This window comes from Miniopterus schreibersii, assembly GCF_964146895.1.
Source record: "Miniopterus schreibersii genome assembly, chromosome: 8".
NCBI lineage: Eukaryota > Metazoa > Chordata > Mammalia > Chiroptera > Miniopteridae > Miniopterus > Miniopterus schreibersii.
Window position 1 is genome coordinate 73,746,023 of NC_138109.1, and position 17,309 is coordinate 73,763,331.

General features: G+C 42.3%; 1 long non-coding RNA gene across 2 annotated transcripts in view; it reads right to left on the reverse strand.

Moving 5' to 3' along the window:
* The window catches only part of LOC308560680, a 50,122-nt gene extending 32,877 nt beyond the window's left edge, over positions 1–17,245 (reverse strand). For both annotated transcript variants that reach the window (XR_013999366.1, XR_013999367.1), the window contains exons 1-3: positions 16,455–17,245; positions 15,537–15,637; positions 5,297–5,365 (exon numbers count right to left, since the gene is read on the reverse strand). This is a non-coding gene — a long non-coding RNA (uncharacterized lncRNA). The remainder of the gene's footprint in view (positions 1–5,296; positions 5,366–15,536; positions 15,638–16,454) is intronic.
* Between the last annotated feature and the right edge of the window lie 64 nt (positions 17,246–17,309).

The window sequence follows — 17,309 nt, forward strand, 5'->3', positions numbered from 1 at the left end:
AACTTCCAAAATGCATTACCATGCAAATGTCTTGGGTGACTTTACTACACATTTATATTGCAAGGTAATCAATAAATTATTATTTCAATATTTATTGGAATCTCAGAATAAAAAAGAAGATAGATTAGGCAAATTCATCTTCCGTGATTAATGGATGTTCCAGCAGAAGGCATACACTGATGGAGTAGGTCAGTATGCAGACTATATTACTGAATATTTCAGCCCAGGTCATAAATATAGTATCTGTTTCTCTTAGGGACTGTCACACTGAGTGCAGTATAAAAGGCAATAAATTTCAACAGATTAATTAACTCTTTGGTTACTGGGGCTGTGTGTCACCTATCCTGGCACCTAATAAAAATTCCTTTAATGCCAAGACATAAAGAAGGGCCTCTTTGGAAATGAGTTATTAACAGCATTTCGTGAATAGATGGAGAAATTGTAGCCGAGCCATTTAAGTGTCATAAAGTGCAGCAAAGGCTGCTGGAGGCCTCTGAGGGACGCCAGGCAATACCATAACAATCAAATCTGAGATGGAAGAGGGATTGAGCTGTCCACTCAGAATTTTTATATTGTCAAAGAGCAGCGAGGAAATAATGTGATCAAGAAGTGAATTAACCTTGTGTGTGAAAGAAAGGAGATGATCTGATGGAAAAGGCAGTAAAGTAAAAATCACTCCATAATGCCTACATTGCAGGCGAGCCATGAGGGGCTCCTAATGTCTGCAGGCTGTCAGAGAGCGGGCCCAGGCCTCTAAGTACTATAAACCCATTACCTGCATTAGCCTGTGATTGGAATACATTTATTCATGCTTTCTTAGTTCTTCAGGGCCAGCATCTTGTATACCCACAGAGCATTAATGCCTATAAATGTTCTATCTTTGCAGACTCCTGCAAACAACTAGACAGTCTTGGGTGGGAATTAACATTCAGCAAGGGAGGAGGGAAGCACTGTGTCTGTAGCACAAGATTTGTATCCATCTGTTTCACACTATGTTTTAATTTAGCACCTTGACTGCTTCCCCTCAAATATTCTTGGAAGATTTCTGATAAACGTCTAGCTATCATATTTTTATATTTCAGGACAAGAGTTCCAACAAGCAGAAAATAATAAACATCCAATACTAACCAATCGTTTTTAACTAATGCTCGGAAAACTATCTTTCAAAATGTAAATTTCACTATGCTACTTTAGGTTGCATCTCAATATATAATGCTTTTTATAAAGCTCTACGCATAAGCCAAGAAGTGTGTAGAAATAATAATAAAATTTTAATCAATAATTTTTTCCTGAAGACAGCACCTTTAGCTTAGGTTACTTAGTAGAACCAAACAGCAAATACTAGAAAGTAAGGTGCCTGGTACATAGTTTACCCACCATGTACCAGGCACTGTTCCAAATGCTTTGCGTATGTTAACTTAGGTCACCTTGATGACAACCCTTTGAGGTGGGTCCTTATAGTACTAGATCCATTTTATAAATTAGGGAAGTGGAGAGCAGAGAGGTTACGCAAAGTCCTCGAGGTCACACAGCTAATTTGAAACAATCTGTCTCTCTAAGAGTCTGGATTTTGGAGCCACTTCGCAAAACTCTTAAATCACTCTCACCAAACAATGGATATTCTATTTATACTCTCATAAACCATGAACAGTAAAATCGCGTGTGGATGTGCATGCACGTGCGCGCTGTTCCCGGGCGTGCCGCACCGCGAGCTGTCCCCCGCCTCCCCGCATCAGGCACCCCTCTCCTTTGCTGAGGGAAGGCTCCACCAGCGTAGAGATGGGCTCAGGCTGCAGTGTCCGGTGGCCTTAGTCCCCTCCGTGGCCCCGCCCTTTTAAGGTCCCCCCCCCCCTCCGTCCTCAGGCCGACTCCTCCGAGGGGCTGCTCTGCGCGCTGTCCCCATGCGCTCAGGGCCCCTCCAGCCTCCGGAGACGCGGCCTCGCCCCGCACGTCGCCGCCCAGCTGCCGCGCCAAACCCAGAGGCCGCTTTCTCGTCTTTGTCTCTTTGGGCCTTTTGGCAAACAGGACACGATTACCCCTCCCTCCTCCTTGGAAAGCGCCCCCCACACACACACTTACCCGGGCTTTCCCACGCCGGCTCCTCTCGCACCCGCACCCGGGGCGCTGCGGTTCCTCAGGGCGCGGCCCAGCCTCCGGTCACCCCGTCTGTTCCCCCGCAGCCGGTCAGCTACTCCACATATTCAAAAACCCATCTTTTTGCTGACTATATTTACATTTTTATTTCCTCTTTTTACTCCATGTGTCAATATCCACCTGCTCCCTGACCTCTCGGTTTTGTCTCATAGGCACCCCAGATCTAACATACACAAAATGGAACTCTGGACTTTCCTACACCACCCAAAACACAAAAAGCAAACCTACCTACCTTATTTCCATATGTGTAAGCCATAAATGTAGGTGTCCTCTCCACAGCGCCTGCTCTCTTTCTCTCATTTGCCAGATGTTGGTGTAAGGACAGTATTTTACCCAGCTCTGGCCACCAAGAGGGAGGGAAAGGTTTTCTGTGTCTGTAAAAAGTCGCCCGGGAGGAAATGCCTCTCTTCCAGGTAAAGGCCAAAAGGGCTGCTGCTTTCTCATAGCCTGGAAAAATGCCCTGTTTTTATTCCATTACTTTGAGCAAACTTAAGACCAAAAAAAAGAGGGGGGGGGAGGAGGGGTTGGGGAGAAAGGTAAGGAAGACCACCTTCTATATCGTAGCAAGTTAAAATGGATGAACCACATGCTGTAAGTTTTCTCCAAGCTATGTTGGCCCTCAGTCTTTTTTTCCCCTAATTAATCCAATAGAATATTGTTACAAGATGTCTTAAGTAATATTTTTCTTCCCATGTTAGCTCTAGCATAAATAATTCTAAATGTCTCAATGAATGAAAGCTAGCCATTCTATTTCTAGAAGAATTTACTTTGCTGTTAAAACCTCAATCACATTAAAATAATCACATACAATATAAACAGAAAAATATATATATAATTTTGGATAGATACATAAACAAATTATATATACACACATATGTATGTATAATTTTGGATATACATATCCAAAATTTTATTTCTTTGTGTGTGTGTGTGCGTATATACATACATATATATATATATATATATACACATACACAAAGTAATTTTTTTTAAAACTTATTTTATGAAAGTCTACTGTGCCCTGGCCAGGTGGCTCTGTTGCTGTAGCATGGTCCCATACACCAAAAAGGTTGAGGAGTTGATACCTAGTCAGGGCATGTATGTGAGGCAGCCAATCAATGTTTCTCTCACATGGATGTTTCTCCCTCTCTCTCTTTCTCCCTTCCTCTCTCTCTAGAATTAATAAAACATGTCCTCAGGTGAGGATTTAAAAAAAAAGTCTATTGTGATGAAATTAAACTAAAGGGAGTTAAATCATGGTCACATTATATAGTTGTGATGAAAACTGATTCAAAGAACTTCAGACGTGGGGCGAGTTATTGCTAAAAGGGTTATTGGGGAAAGAAACTTTACTAGTTGCTTTAAATTTAAGTCATGTTATCAATTAATGGACCTAATTATACCTGCAAAATGAATAATAACCCAGTAGCTACTCAGTAGAAATATACTTAATTTTTATGGCATGGGGTAATCAGATTGACAGCCATAGATGTAACAGTTACATGAGTCAAAGATAAAACAATTCATGGTAAGCATAGCTGAATAACAATTTTCTTAAAAGACAAAATCTCACTTTCAGACTAAGTAAAAAAACTGAGAAAAACCTTCATCACATTAAACCTCATCTTTGCTTTTACTCTTACTCTGTATAAGAATGAGAATACATATGAATACGTTAACTAAATGTGTATAAAAATGTATCATGATAATCTTAATACAACAAAGGAAACTAGGGGGACTTGGGCATTATTAACACCAGTGACAAAAAAAAGTGAGCCAATATTTTCCTAGGTTTATTAATCATCATTATAGATTTTTTAAAATATGTTTTTATTGATTTCAGAGAGGGGAAGGGAGAGGGAGAGAAAGAGAAACATCAGTGATGAGAGAAAGTCATTGATTGGCGGCCTCCTGCACACCCCCGACTGGGGATCGAGCCCGAAACCCAGGCATGTGCCCTGACCGGGAAGCGAACCGTGACCTCCAGGTTCATGGGTTGATACTCAACCACTGAGCCACAGTAGCCTGGCATCATTATAGTTTTTTAGACTGCTTTTACGGTAATTGGTTATAATATTTCAATTTAAGGGCTTTGGCTCATAAGCTGAAAGAAGTAATTATTTCCTCAAGTCTTATATACAATATCTTAAAGATTAAAGGAAATAGCCACATCATACCTCCCCAGACTTCATTTAATTGTATTTATTCAACTGTAGAAACTTTTTCTCTATAGTATATAGAAAATAAAAATAAATAAATGCCTTCTTTCTGTCATGAATTGGCCCAATACTAAATCTAAACACAAATAGAACAAATTTCCCTCTAGTTCTTTGATTCTTTGTCCTTGAAATGCAAAAAAATAAAAATAAATACAATGTATTTTGAAAGCAGTTTGTATGTCCGTTACACATGGATATTATTTTATATATATTGTTTAATGCATCTATATATTATACTATTAATTTCTTGACAGAACTTCAGAATGTATTTCATATGTTACTTTGAAATTTTCACCTACTTTCTAGTGTTAAATTTAGCAAATTGCCTCTAACTGCAATTATAATTCAGCAAAATTAGTGTGGTTTTCACAAATCAGGCTAGTACTATAACAAAATTTTTCGCCTTATCTATTACAAAATAAACTAGGATACATTTTATAATCAAATGAAAGCCTCAAAGCCAACTATAAATTTTTACTTTATTCAATTGTATCAATGAATCAAAACTTATTTCCATAAACCTATCTTGGGTGAAATTAGTTGGTAGAGATTTCCTTTCAATACTTCTCCTTTTGGAACAGGTACAAAACTAACTTGCCTGGCACTAGGTTTTATTCCAAAGATGCAGAGAAGCCTGTCTAAACCCCTGAGGTGATGCTGTCCCCTAAAGCATGACATGTCAGGACCTGATACTGTACAATGCGGTGGCCTAGCTCAGAACATTTCCAAAATTATAAGTCCTTCATGTCTCTGGAGGACCATTTCTACTGGATTCACTTGAAAATATAATGCACCCACTTTTAGACAGTAATTTAAGTTTAACTTGTTTTAAAATAATGTACTTTCAGTTGTTGGATGGTCAACATCTGCATCCAGAAAATATACGAACAACAAAAACGAAACTCCACAGGAATAATGTTCACCTTTTGTGTGTCCTGAGCAGCAGATTTCTCATTGGAGACAACATGAGCAGGAAGACGGAGAAGCAACATCTTTAAAATATCAAAGAAAAAATACCTGTTATCCTAGAATTCAAAATTCAACGAAAATAACTTTCAAAAGCAAAGTCAAACTAAAGACCTCATAAGCAAAAATTAACTCAAAATGTATCATAGACCTAGAGGTAAAACCTAAACTATAAACTTCTCAGAGAAAACAGAAGAAAAATCTGTGTGACATTGGGCTAAGCAAAGACTAATTAGGTATGACACAAAAAGCAAAATCTACCATCAATTAATAATAAATTATAGCCCGGCTGGGCGTGGCTCAGCTGTTGAGCGTCGACCTAGGATCCAGGCGATAGGGGTTCGATTCCCGGTCAGGGCACATGCCCAGGTTGTGGGCTCGATCCCCAGTCAGGGGTGTGCAGGAGGCAGCTGATCAATGACTCTCTCATCATTGATGTTTCTATCTCTCCCTCTCCCTTCCTCTCTCTGAAATCAAGAAAGATATACTTTAAAAATAATAATAATAATAAATTATAAATTGAGCCACATCAAAATTAATAACTCTACTTTTCAAAAGACACTATAAAAGGATTGATAAGCCTTGGCGCGGAGGGAAAGATTCTAAAATTGCACTTCTGATCAAAGTATTTGCATCTAGAATATATATTCTCAAAATGCAATAGTAAAAGAACACACACAAGCAAACCAATTTTTTAAATGGGCAAAATATATGAGCAGACACTTCACCAAGATGTACAGAACATATACAGAAGTCTAATAAGGGTGTGAAAAGACATTCACTAGTCATTAGAAAGCTGGATGGACTCAGTGCAATCACAAGGGCCCTGAAATGTGGAACAGGAGGCAGAAGAGCTGGTGTCAGAGTGATGTGATGTGAGAAAGACTCGACTGACCTCTGCTGGCTTTGAGGATGGAAGGGGACCATGACACAAGGAAAGAGGGCAGCCTCTAGAAGCTGGGAAAGGCAAAAATATACATTCTCCCCCAGAGCCTCCAAAAAGAAATGCATCCCTGTTGACAGTTTGATTTTAGCCCAATGAGAAAGACAAAAAAGCTGTCTTTTGAGCCACTAAGTTTGTGGTAACATGTTACAGCAATAGGAAGCCAACCAATAGTCACCTATACACAAGATGGACCCAAGTGTACTAATAGTAAGTACAAAGAGAAAGTAATAGACGTAACAGATAATGAGAGTTTCATTGACAAAAATAAAGAAGTGAGGGTAAAATACTGTTTAGTGAAAGAAATTGCGGTCAGGTTTAGGATAATCACAAGGTTGTATCCCTACATCTAATGTCTAGTGAGCAACTTGAAAAAACAAGGCTAAAGCATAGGTGAGCAGTGAGCTGTACAGGTATGAATATAGAAAACATGGTACGTAGCCTTAAATTGAGTGTATGCTAAAGATCAGCGATACAAAGACTGAAATATAGACATTCCGAGTCCAGAGAAAGACCAGGCACAAGTGAGGAAGAACTAGAAGGACAGTGGTATGGAAGGAAAGGTTTCAAAATGAAGCTGGTTCTCAAGGTTCTAGCTACAGCCATGAAATAAAGAAGGGGATTCAGAAAGGGTTATTTAGGTTGAGCAGTTGGCACCAGGAACCCATTGACAATTGCACTGCTGTAGAGGCCTGGGGGAAGGGAGATGATTATCTCGAGCAAAACAGGAGTTACTCAGTGTCCCACCCACTTGTGCCTGCACTCCCCGGAGGAGCCTCGATTACTACCCCGCCCCAGGCTGGCCCCAGAATTCAGCCTCCTTTAAGTTCACCTGAAATAATTCACCTGCACAGAAGCACTGATGAGCAATGCAGGCTTATCGAAGTCTTTCTGGAAGCTGGAGTGGTGGAATTACATATTAGATACTGAATTTATAATTAATTCATTCCAATGAGATAACCATGTTGTCCCCAGAACCCCCTCAGCCATCCTACCCTAATGGTCCTCTTTTCTCTCTCCTTCCACCGTGCAGCTTTGGTCCTTGCTCCTGCATTTCCTCTAGTACTTTAACCTTCATTGCCCTCCAAATGTGTCATCAGAATTTATCATAATGCTCTAAAACTGCACTGTTTATGACGGTAAGCAATAGTGGCATTTGTTATTTAATACCTACAATGTGGCCACTCAGAATTCAATGGGGCTGGAAGTTAAAATTCACACTGGGTTTTTAAAACTTTATGTAAAAACATGTAAAATGTCTCATTAGTAACTTTTTTTTTGATTGCATTTTGAAATGATAATCTATTGTCTATATTGAGTTAAATAAAATATATTATTAAAATTAATTTTACTTGTTCCATTTCACCTTTTTAATGTAGCTAGCAGGAAATTTTGTTATTTTTTTTAAAAAAATATATCTTTATTGATTTCAGAGAGAGGAAAGGAGAGGGGGAGAAAGAGATAGAAACATCAATGATGAGAGAGTTATTGATCGAGCCCGCAACCCAGGCATGTGCCCTGACCGGGAATTGAACCCCGATCATCTGGATTGTAGGTCGATGCTCAACCGCTGAGCCATGCCCGGCCAGGCTAGCAGGAAATTTTAAATTGCATATGTGGTGTTCATATTCCTATTGCCAGCACTGCTCTAAGAAGAGAAGAGAACTTCATGTTAAGGAGACCAATACTGAGTAGTTTTCCACTGTGTACATGTACTACATTCTTTATCCAACCATCTATTGAAGGACACTTGGGTTGTTTCCATATCTTGGCCACCATGAATAATGCTGCAGTGAGCATAGGGGTATCTATATCTTTGTGAATAAATGTCTTCAGATGTTTCGGGTAGGTGCTCAGCCATAAGAAAAGATGAAATACTGCCTTTTGCGACAAATTGGTGGACCTTGAGAATATCGTGCTAAGCGAAATAAAGTCAGACAGAAAAAAAACTATATGATGTCACTCATATGTGGGATATAAAACTGAAAGCAACAAAAGAAGACTAATACTCCATAGAAAGCACTTTAGGAATCATCTTCTAAGAGACTTATCAAATTCCTTCTTACAAAAAAACAAGCAAACAAACAAAGCAATGTCCCCAAAGAGATTCTCAAACCAGGTGCTAAATGCCTGAAATACTTCTCCCTCTCATTACAAATGCTAACTCTTTATGTAGAATTTTCAGGACACAAATTATTAGTGCTGGGAAAGAAGGGGAGTGTGCGCAGGTGCCCAAGTGGCCTGACTCTGTGAACCTCTGTGCATTTGGGAGAGAGCACAGCAGAGGCTGTAGCCTGGAAGTCAACCAACTTACAAGAGAATTGAATCTATGGCCACAGCCTCATTAGCAGTCTATCACTCGCATCACATCCTGTAGCTAATTCTCTTATCATTAACACTAATCACATTGTAATTACTTGTGAAAATAATCGTCTCCACCACAAGACTGTGAGCTTTGTGAGGGCAAGGATCCATACCCATCTTACTCATTGACATGTCCACAATGCCCAGTAGCATGGATAGTAAGTGCTCAATAAATATATATTAAATAAATATTTAATGAAAATTGAATTAACTAGATTTTTCTCTTCACTGCATCCTAAACCACATATCTACCAATGAACTGTCTAGCTTGAAAATGCTATCTAAGTTATTCTTTATGGCCGAGATAGAAAAGCGGGAGCTGCTGATAACAATATGCAAATGAAATGAATGAAGTGTCATGATACTAAGTCATGTTAATAAAAATAATAGCTAACATTTACTGAGGCTCATCAGGTGATAGGCTAATCATTTAACCCTTTTCATTTAACCATCACAACAATTAACCAGTTAAATACTATTATCATCCCTGCTTTACACATAGAAAGACTGAGACTTAAAAGATTTAAGTAATTTGCCCAAAGACATCCAACAAGCAAGTAGTGGTGCAAGAATTTAAATTTAGTCTTACTCTAGAACCTAACTCTTAACACTATGCAAGATGATTGCCCAGGACATTAAGAATCTGAGAAACATGAAGGAGGCCTCCCAAAATTGTCCTAAGGTATGGAAGGCAGGAGTATTTATACACAGGTGCCCATCCCCCATTGGTGCATCATTGCCTGGGGTTGTTAACGTCCTCAAACCTTCTAAGGGGCAGCCTTGTGTGTATGTGTTTGTGTGTGTGTGCAAGTACATGCTTACATATGAGGGATGGGGGTTCAATGAGCTCCTTCAGGCCTGTGCAGCATCAGAAAAGCAGAAAACAAAAACACAAAATGTAAGCTTGAGGCAATACACTGCAGTAAGAAGGGACTGGGTGAGATTGAGAAGATTCAGTCTCTACAGAGAATTTAATATCCAAGGCTTACTAGAATCAGCTAGAGATCCTACAGCTGCCACCTGTCCTGAGGCTGTGGTTGATAGCCACCTTCTCACTCTTCCACCATCCATTCTAGATTTATCTCACCCTTGGCCAGCACCACAGCTGACTGATAGCCTAGTGGGGTGACTGAGACACTGGAACCTTTAGTTGTTTTGCGTTTGTTAGAACATTGTTGCTGCAGCTGCCTATTCACCAATTTTACTGAGCATGGAAACACCAAGAGACACTCCATCCAGCGACTTCCCTAGCTTTGTAGACATATGTCCCCCTTGTCCCCACTAGGTGGAGCAGCATTCATAATGCTCAGGGTCTATTATGTAGCAAGTCCTGATAAGAATCCTGGTCTTCTCCATCTGCTTGTCTGTTAGTGTGAGGCATCCAAATGATCGAGTGGTAGTTATATCAGTGACTCCTCTTATAGTCCCTAGTAAAAGAGTTTTTCCAAAAAGAACAAATTCTGCAATTGAATCACTGGGAAGCATTGTTAGAGAGGCCAATATTATTTCCACTTCTTGGTTCCCAGATTCATATATTCTAGTTACTGGAAGCACAAGGCCATATCTGTCGGCTGTGGTTTCTGTGCCTGTAAGTATTCAGACAATGGCCTCTCAGCCCTATCGATGTATTATTCCTGAGCAGGAGACTTGATGTTCACTAGACCATGGCAATATCCTATTAGGCCAACTGCCTCCTGATGCAATGTATAGTAGGACCAGTAGATACCATGATCATGTGTCCATTGTCACACATCCTTTACCATAAAGTGGGTCCCTCAGTCAGAGAGAATACATCAAGTGTCTTGCTGCTCTTTTTCCAGGATTTACATCAATCTTTAGCGCTGACTGGCTGGACATTCCAAGGCAGTACTTACACCAGCTTTAGTAAGCAGGAACTTTAGCTGCTTGGCCAGGCCTATGCCCCTCCTTAACAACATGGTTATTCTGTACATGAGCATCTCAGACAAGCACTGAAGCAGCTGAGAAAAAAGTCTAACACACATTGCACAAGTCATCCTGTCCACTTGCTTACTGAGTGAGTGCCTCCTCTGAGATAAAGGCTTTACAAAGGGCATAAAAATGAGACACAAAGATTCAGGACTCTATGTCCACTCCTTAGGTATATCCACATGCCTCTTCCCCAGAACTCCTTGTCTCCAATCTGCCAATTTTATATCTTCTTGGCCCCTGACCCAAGTAGACACTATGGAGGAGGGAGAGGCCATCTCTCCCTCCATGCTAAGTGGACAATCAAGTACTCACAGCTCTGTCCACTGGGGGCATTTCACCCCAATGTCCCTTTAGGACCACCCTGAGTGGGCCTGCAGTAGAGCAGTAATGCATTTTCAGCTCATACCAATGTATTCAACCAACTGATCTTTCAATGAGGTCCATGTTATAGTTGTTCTTGTTTTTTCTTTCACTAATTAGTCATAGGGAACACCCTCCTGAGGTCATAGGTGTGAGCTGAGGGAGAGCATTGGTGCAATGCAGGTAGGAGATATGAGAGTCTAGCCCGCTCTCTCACCTAATGTACTTTGCCCTCTAGACTTGCTCAAGCCTAATTCTTAATGCACCATTTTCCTCTTACAGCAGATTGCTGCTGCACCTGTCTGTCTTTATGACTCAGTAAGTATGAATATGACAACAGCTAGGTCATGGTGGACACCTGCAATTACATAGCCACTTGATGTCCGATGGTCAGCACCCACTCTTTACTAGACCCCAGGAGCATCACAAGAGCTTAAAGTTGAGCAGTTCTCTGCTACAGAAGGTGTGGGCTGGCCTTCTAATCTTCCGGTCTGCACTGTAATTCTATCGGGGTTTTCAGATGTTCCACTAAACAATATCCACCAAAGATCCCTCAAGCCCTTTGAATCTACCAAGTCACACAGCTCAAGTGGTAGAGCAGTTGACAATCCAGTACAGCCTATATTTGCCACAGATCCCTCTCTTGCTTTGGGCCCCACTCAGAGCTGAAAGTTGAGTCATCTAATGAATGGATTGAAGCAGTAGTCTTCAGTGTGGTGTATGTGGCTCCGATATTAAGGGGCCATCAAATGCTGTATCTCTTTTCTGCAATAGGGTTTACAAAGTGCAATAGCTTTTCCTTCACTTTAAAGGATGTAGCCAGTGCTTCTGTGCCCCACAAGACATCCCTTCAGCAAATCTCTGATTTAAGCCATAGCTCTGGTGAACATTTCTGTGTGCACTCAGATCTACTTTGTAGTGACAGTGCTTCAGCTCAAGCAGACACTGGGAGTCTCTCTGCTTCCTGCCTTAAGTCTTCTTTGATATGACAGATGTCCTTTGGGTAGTGCCCATGTACATTCTGGAATCTCGAGCAACAGGAGCTATGGAGAAATGCTACAAACTCCAGACCTTCAGGCTTTCAATTCCTGAGGGAATTGAGCCCAAATCACCAGAGCAACATCCTCCACGTGAACCCTAATATTGTCTTTGCTTTTCTCTCTTTCCCTCTCCTTTTTGTTTACCTTCTGCTTCCTGGGATGACTTTCCAAACAAACTACCTGCACACAAGTTCTTGTCTCAAATTCTCATTTCAGGTAAAACCAGAAGAAGATGCCACAGAATCTCCCAAATCATTAGATGCCCCTAACTTTGGCACATTCTAAATCCTTATAGGTTTTATCTCCCACTCTGTGGAACACAGGTATCTTCCCAGGGTATTCAGTACATGTCTCTCATTCTTTAGGTCCAATTAGCATGATGTCAGCAATATAGAGGACTTCATGACAAGCAAGATTCCTGCAGAACTCAATGGTGACAGAGTGGGGAAGTTGTCCTAGCCCTAGAGAAACTGAATACAGTACTGAAGTCATTTTCACAAAGGAGTGAAGTGTGTTTGTTCTGCTTTACTAATGGGGCATTTGCCAGCTCAATAACCATATAACATGTATGAAAGGCTATTTTTCTATTTTAGTAAAAATACCACAACTGGCACAAAAGCAGCTGCTATTGGAGCCACAGCTTGGACATAGTCTACCAACATACACCATGAGCCACCTAATTTTTCCAAGGGCTAAAAAGGTGAGTTGAATGGGTATATGATGGAGGTCATCACTTCTACATTTTTTAAGTATTTGCTGGTAGTGCAATTTGCATTTCCTCCTAGGATGCAAACACTTCCACTTTACTGTCTTGGACCAGGGAGAAGAGATGATTTTAGGTGCTTCCACTTGGCCCTTCATACCATAAGAACTATTATCACAGATGAAAGAGGGTTTTTATCAGTTGCTAAGCATGTCAATACCAATTATACCTTGGGGAGTCCATAGACCCATTGGACACACTACGAGACAGACTTTGGCCAAAACTTTTATCACCTGGCCTAAATTTTGAATGCTTGGTATCAGTATCCATTTAGTCCTTGTGTCAAACAGCCCTTGAATCTGGTAATTCACATTGTACAAGTGTGCTTGTCCTTGGGTAAATGGCTTTTGGTCCCCTAGGGGATGTATTTGGGAACACATTATAGTAACTAATGGTGGCATTGCAAGGTTCTTCCTCAAGGAACCCGGGATCCCCCGCAGTTGATGGGTCTGGGTATGAGGTTACTTTTGTTAAGGCAATCAGTGTCAGCCTTTTGCTCACTAGTTTTTCTGTTTGCTTTCACGGTTATTCAAGGCAAACAATATTCTTAGGATACACATTTGTCTCACCCTTAGGAACACTTTGATTATAAGCCTGTGGGCCAAAGCAACATGGTAGCCACTCTGGCTTTGCTGCTAGTTTTGGTAATTACAACCACCTTGCTTCTGTTAGCTAAATGCTGTCACTGGGCTTCTGCTCCTCTGGAATTTTATCACCCCTGTTGTCCTTAGTGATTATTAAGGATCCTAGTTCCATGGAAGCATCTTCTACTTTAGCTTTGGCTTACAGAGGACACTAAGCTTCTCAAAGGTACCAGTGTCCTTCTCAGCAGTGTATTCTGTATTGCCTTATTGAAGGCAGTGTCCACCAAACCTTCCCAGGAAACATGAACAGGTGTTGGGTTTCTTTGTTCTCACATAACAAATTCATTCTAAAAACACCATCTCCCTGAGGCTTCTGATGCCTTCCTCAATGTTGTCAAGGCCATTTCATTATCCCTGCTTCATTCACTGTAGGCTTTCTGCATTCAAGCTTCAAGGAACTGTCTCACCAGGGCATTGGGACTGGCTGTAGGTGTCCTCACCCCTCTATTAAACTCCAAGTCATGGAGATTTCTCCTATGTCATTAAATCTTCCTTTATCCAGCCTGATATTTTGCCCCCTTTTCCTCTCCCCCCAAGCACAATACCTGCTATAGTCACTCCTGGATTCTGACATGTGGTCTCATAGTTGCTGTTAGTTGTTACCAGCTAGATCTAGTGATACTTTGCATGACACAGCTATTTCCTCCCAAAAGGGGGTTGACTTCCCCACTCAGGCTATATTGAGAGCTGACACTAATTTTTGGTCTGGAGGCAAGAATAAAGGAGACTACCCTGTCTCGCGTGGCTCAGCAGTTGAGCATCAACCTATGATCCAGGAGATCTCGGTTCATTTCCCAATCAAGACACATGCCTGGGTTGTGGGCTCGATCCCCAGCAGGGGGCGTGCAGGAGGTAGTCGATCAATGACTCTCTCACATCACTGATGTTTCTATCTCTCTCTCCCTCTCCCTTCCTCTCTCTGAAATCAATAATATATGTGTATGTATGTGTGTGTGTGTGTATATGTATATATGTATATATACACACACACAAATAAATATTTTTTAAATAAATGAGACAAAATTCCTGATCTTCTGGAACAAAATTACAACAGCGCAAAAGATGTGGGGCAGGCAGACAATAAATATGTAGGAAGTGATCATAACTACTATGAAGACAAGTAAAGCAGGGTGAGGACAGTGTGTGCCTGTGCTTGCAGGTGTTAGCTCTCCTAGATAGTGTAGTCAGGGAAGAACTGTCTGATCAAGTTACCCTTGAGCAGTGGCCCAAAGAAAATAAGGAAGTATGTCTTGTGAACATCTTGGAGGGCAGCATTCCATGCAGAAGGAACAGTAAGTCCTGAGCACTGATGCTTAATATGCTTGGAGAGGGTTGGATGGCCTTTGAAAAGTAGCAGTAGATGTACTCCTTCCACATCAAGTTCTTTCTTAGAAGCCGCAATAAGGGTTTTGAACTTTAATCTGAGTAAAACGGTAAGCCATAAAAGGTCTTTCAGCAGAAAAATGTATATTTGGTCACAGGTTCTAAAAGGATCATTCCAGCTACTGAATTAATTGGGATATAGACAAATAAAGGGAAGTAGAAAGATGTGTTAGGTTATTGCAATTGTACAGGCCTGAGTGGATGGTATCTTACATCTCTTGTACTGTAAATTGTTTTATACCAACATTTACTTTTTTTGTCTTGTGTATCCATAACTCCTTGAGGGGAAGGAGTTCATACTTGTAATTGATGGATTGCGTATATGACCTATGCACATGTCTATTTAATAGGGGCTCAATAACTGTTGTTTAACCCTTTGCGGTCGTTTGTCTACTCTCAGCCACCAAAGCTTTTTTACTGTTCCGGTCGTATGTCTGCTCTCAGCCACCACAGCAAGGAACCGTACGAATCTTAACTCTATTCACTCATGTATCAGTTCATAAATCTTGTTTATCCTTCATAATCTTGCATGTTATGTATCACTGCTCTTTCAATGGAAATTAATTCCGACCAGTACGACACCCATGTCCGAATTTAATACAACCGCATTAAATGCCTAACAGTATTAAATCCACATTATTCAGGTAACAGTGTGGCATCCCTGAAAGCCTTTATCATTTACTATTCTTTAAGAAATTTATATTCTCCAAGCCTTAATTTCAACATTTGTAAAATGCTGATAACACCTACCTAGCCTAGTCTATTGTAGGCAGCAGGGAATGGCACCTGGCATCAGACCAGTGGGGGTCAGACCAAACCCGGGTTCAGCAGCCTCAGTACTTGAGTTCTGGCTAGAAAAGAATTCAGATAAGAGAATATTTAGTTATAAAATCATAGAGGTGGAAGAAGTAATTCATAAAAGAAACAGGCTAAGGAAACAAGTTATAGAGGCAAAGGATAGGCCCTTGGAGCTTGGGAGTGAGGAAGGTGATGGTAACCTGCCTGGGGTGGGGTGGGGGGGTGAGCTGAAAGGGAGAGGGTAAGGGAAAGGCATGGGCATGCTCCCAGGAGGGAGAGCTCACTGGGTCCTCTGTCTAAGGGTTTTAAGGGTAGAGATTTTACGGGAGGTCCCAGGGCAAGATCTTAGTAGAATATCCTTTCAGGGTCTAGGTCTCCACCAATTGATTGGATGGTGCCAGGGCAGGGGGGGTCATTATCCAATGTAGCCAGTCCTGAGGTCAGCCTTGGTGTCTCTTATCTGGTTTTGCTGCTTCTCTGGGCCTGGAGTTGAAATATAACTCAGGCCTAGATGTTACTGCTAGAGAAGAAATGTCAGTGGACAGGGCCTCCAAACAGCCTGACCAATGATATGCTAAGGGAAGAAAGGTCACCCTGGGGCATAGGTCCCACTCTACCATTGTCCTTTCCTGGGCACCTGGGGCTTTCTGCCCTGCTGACCTTCTGCACCTGGCCCATGGTCCTTGCTCTGCTCAGGTCTCACTGCCTACCACAAGTCAAAAAGAATTAAAAGAAAATGCCTGGCCGTGCCCGCCACTTACAATGGAAGTTACCTGTGGTGCTTTAACAGAAACCCAACACCCAATACGAAACACAAATGCTCTTCCTGCACAATGCTTGTGAGATTTCAAAAGCTGAACATGAACTCACCGGATTCTAACATATATTAACCCAATTCGTTCCTTTCTGGGTATCTGAAGCATGCGCTCAGAAATGTTCCAGCTCTGTTACAGCAGTCTTGGCCTCCCATATCATTGTAGTGTTGACTAAAAACAACCAACCCATCCCCTACCCACCCCGTCTAGGTTTCTCACATGGTGCCAGCCCAGTAACTGCAGACGTAGCCCTAAGCCCAAGGTAAGTGTTCAGGAGCTTGAGGGCTGGCGGAGCTTGGGATTTACATTCCCAGCCGTAAGTGACGCCGGCACCCCTCCCGCCCTGTCGCGAGGACCAGGGTCGCGACAGCCACAAGCCGAACTGTAACGTCAGGGCAGCCCGGGTGTTTACTTCAAGTCCACTGACACCACAGGGCAGGTGCGAGTCCGGCAAGCACAAGGAAGCAGAGAGCAGTGTGGTGACTCTGCCGCGTCTCATTAACCCACGGGTTTCTAAATGTGGGTTCAACGTTCTCCATGTGGCCGGCTTCTCAAATGTTCAAGGCAGGGTCGTACACTTGGACGTTGCCCTCCCGCGTGGGCGCCCCCGGGGCCGAGGAAGCCGGGGAGTCCCGGGCCGCGGGGAGCCAGGAGGCTGCAGCGGCTTAGCTCGGGCTCAGGAACAGGAGGAGCTCCGATGGGGGATGAGACTACCCGAGCCCGTGGGCGATGGCCGCCCCCGCGCCGTCTCCAGCGGGGGAGGGAGCGCCGTCCTCGCCCGCGCGCCCGTGCGCCCCGCGCGCACCTGGGCGAGCGCTTCCCCACGTCCTCCGAGAGCGCACGCGCGAGAGGTAGCCCCCCCCCCCCCCCCCCCCCCCCCGGCCCCAGCGACCCGAGGGCGACCAGTAGG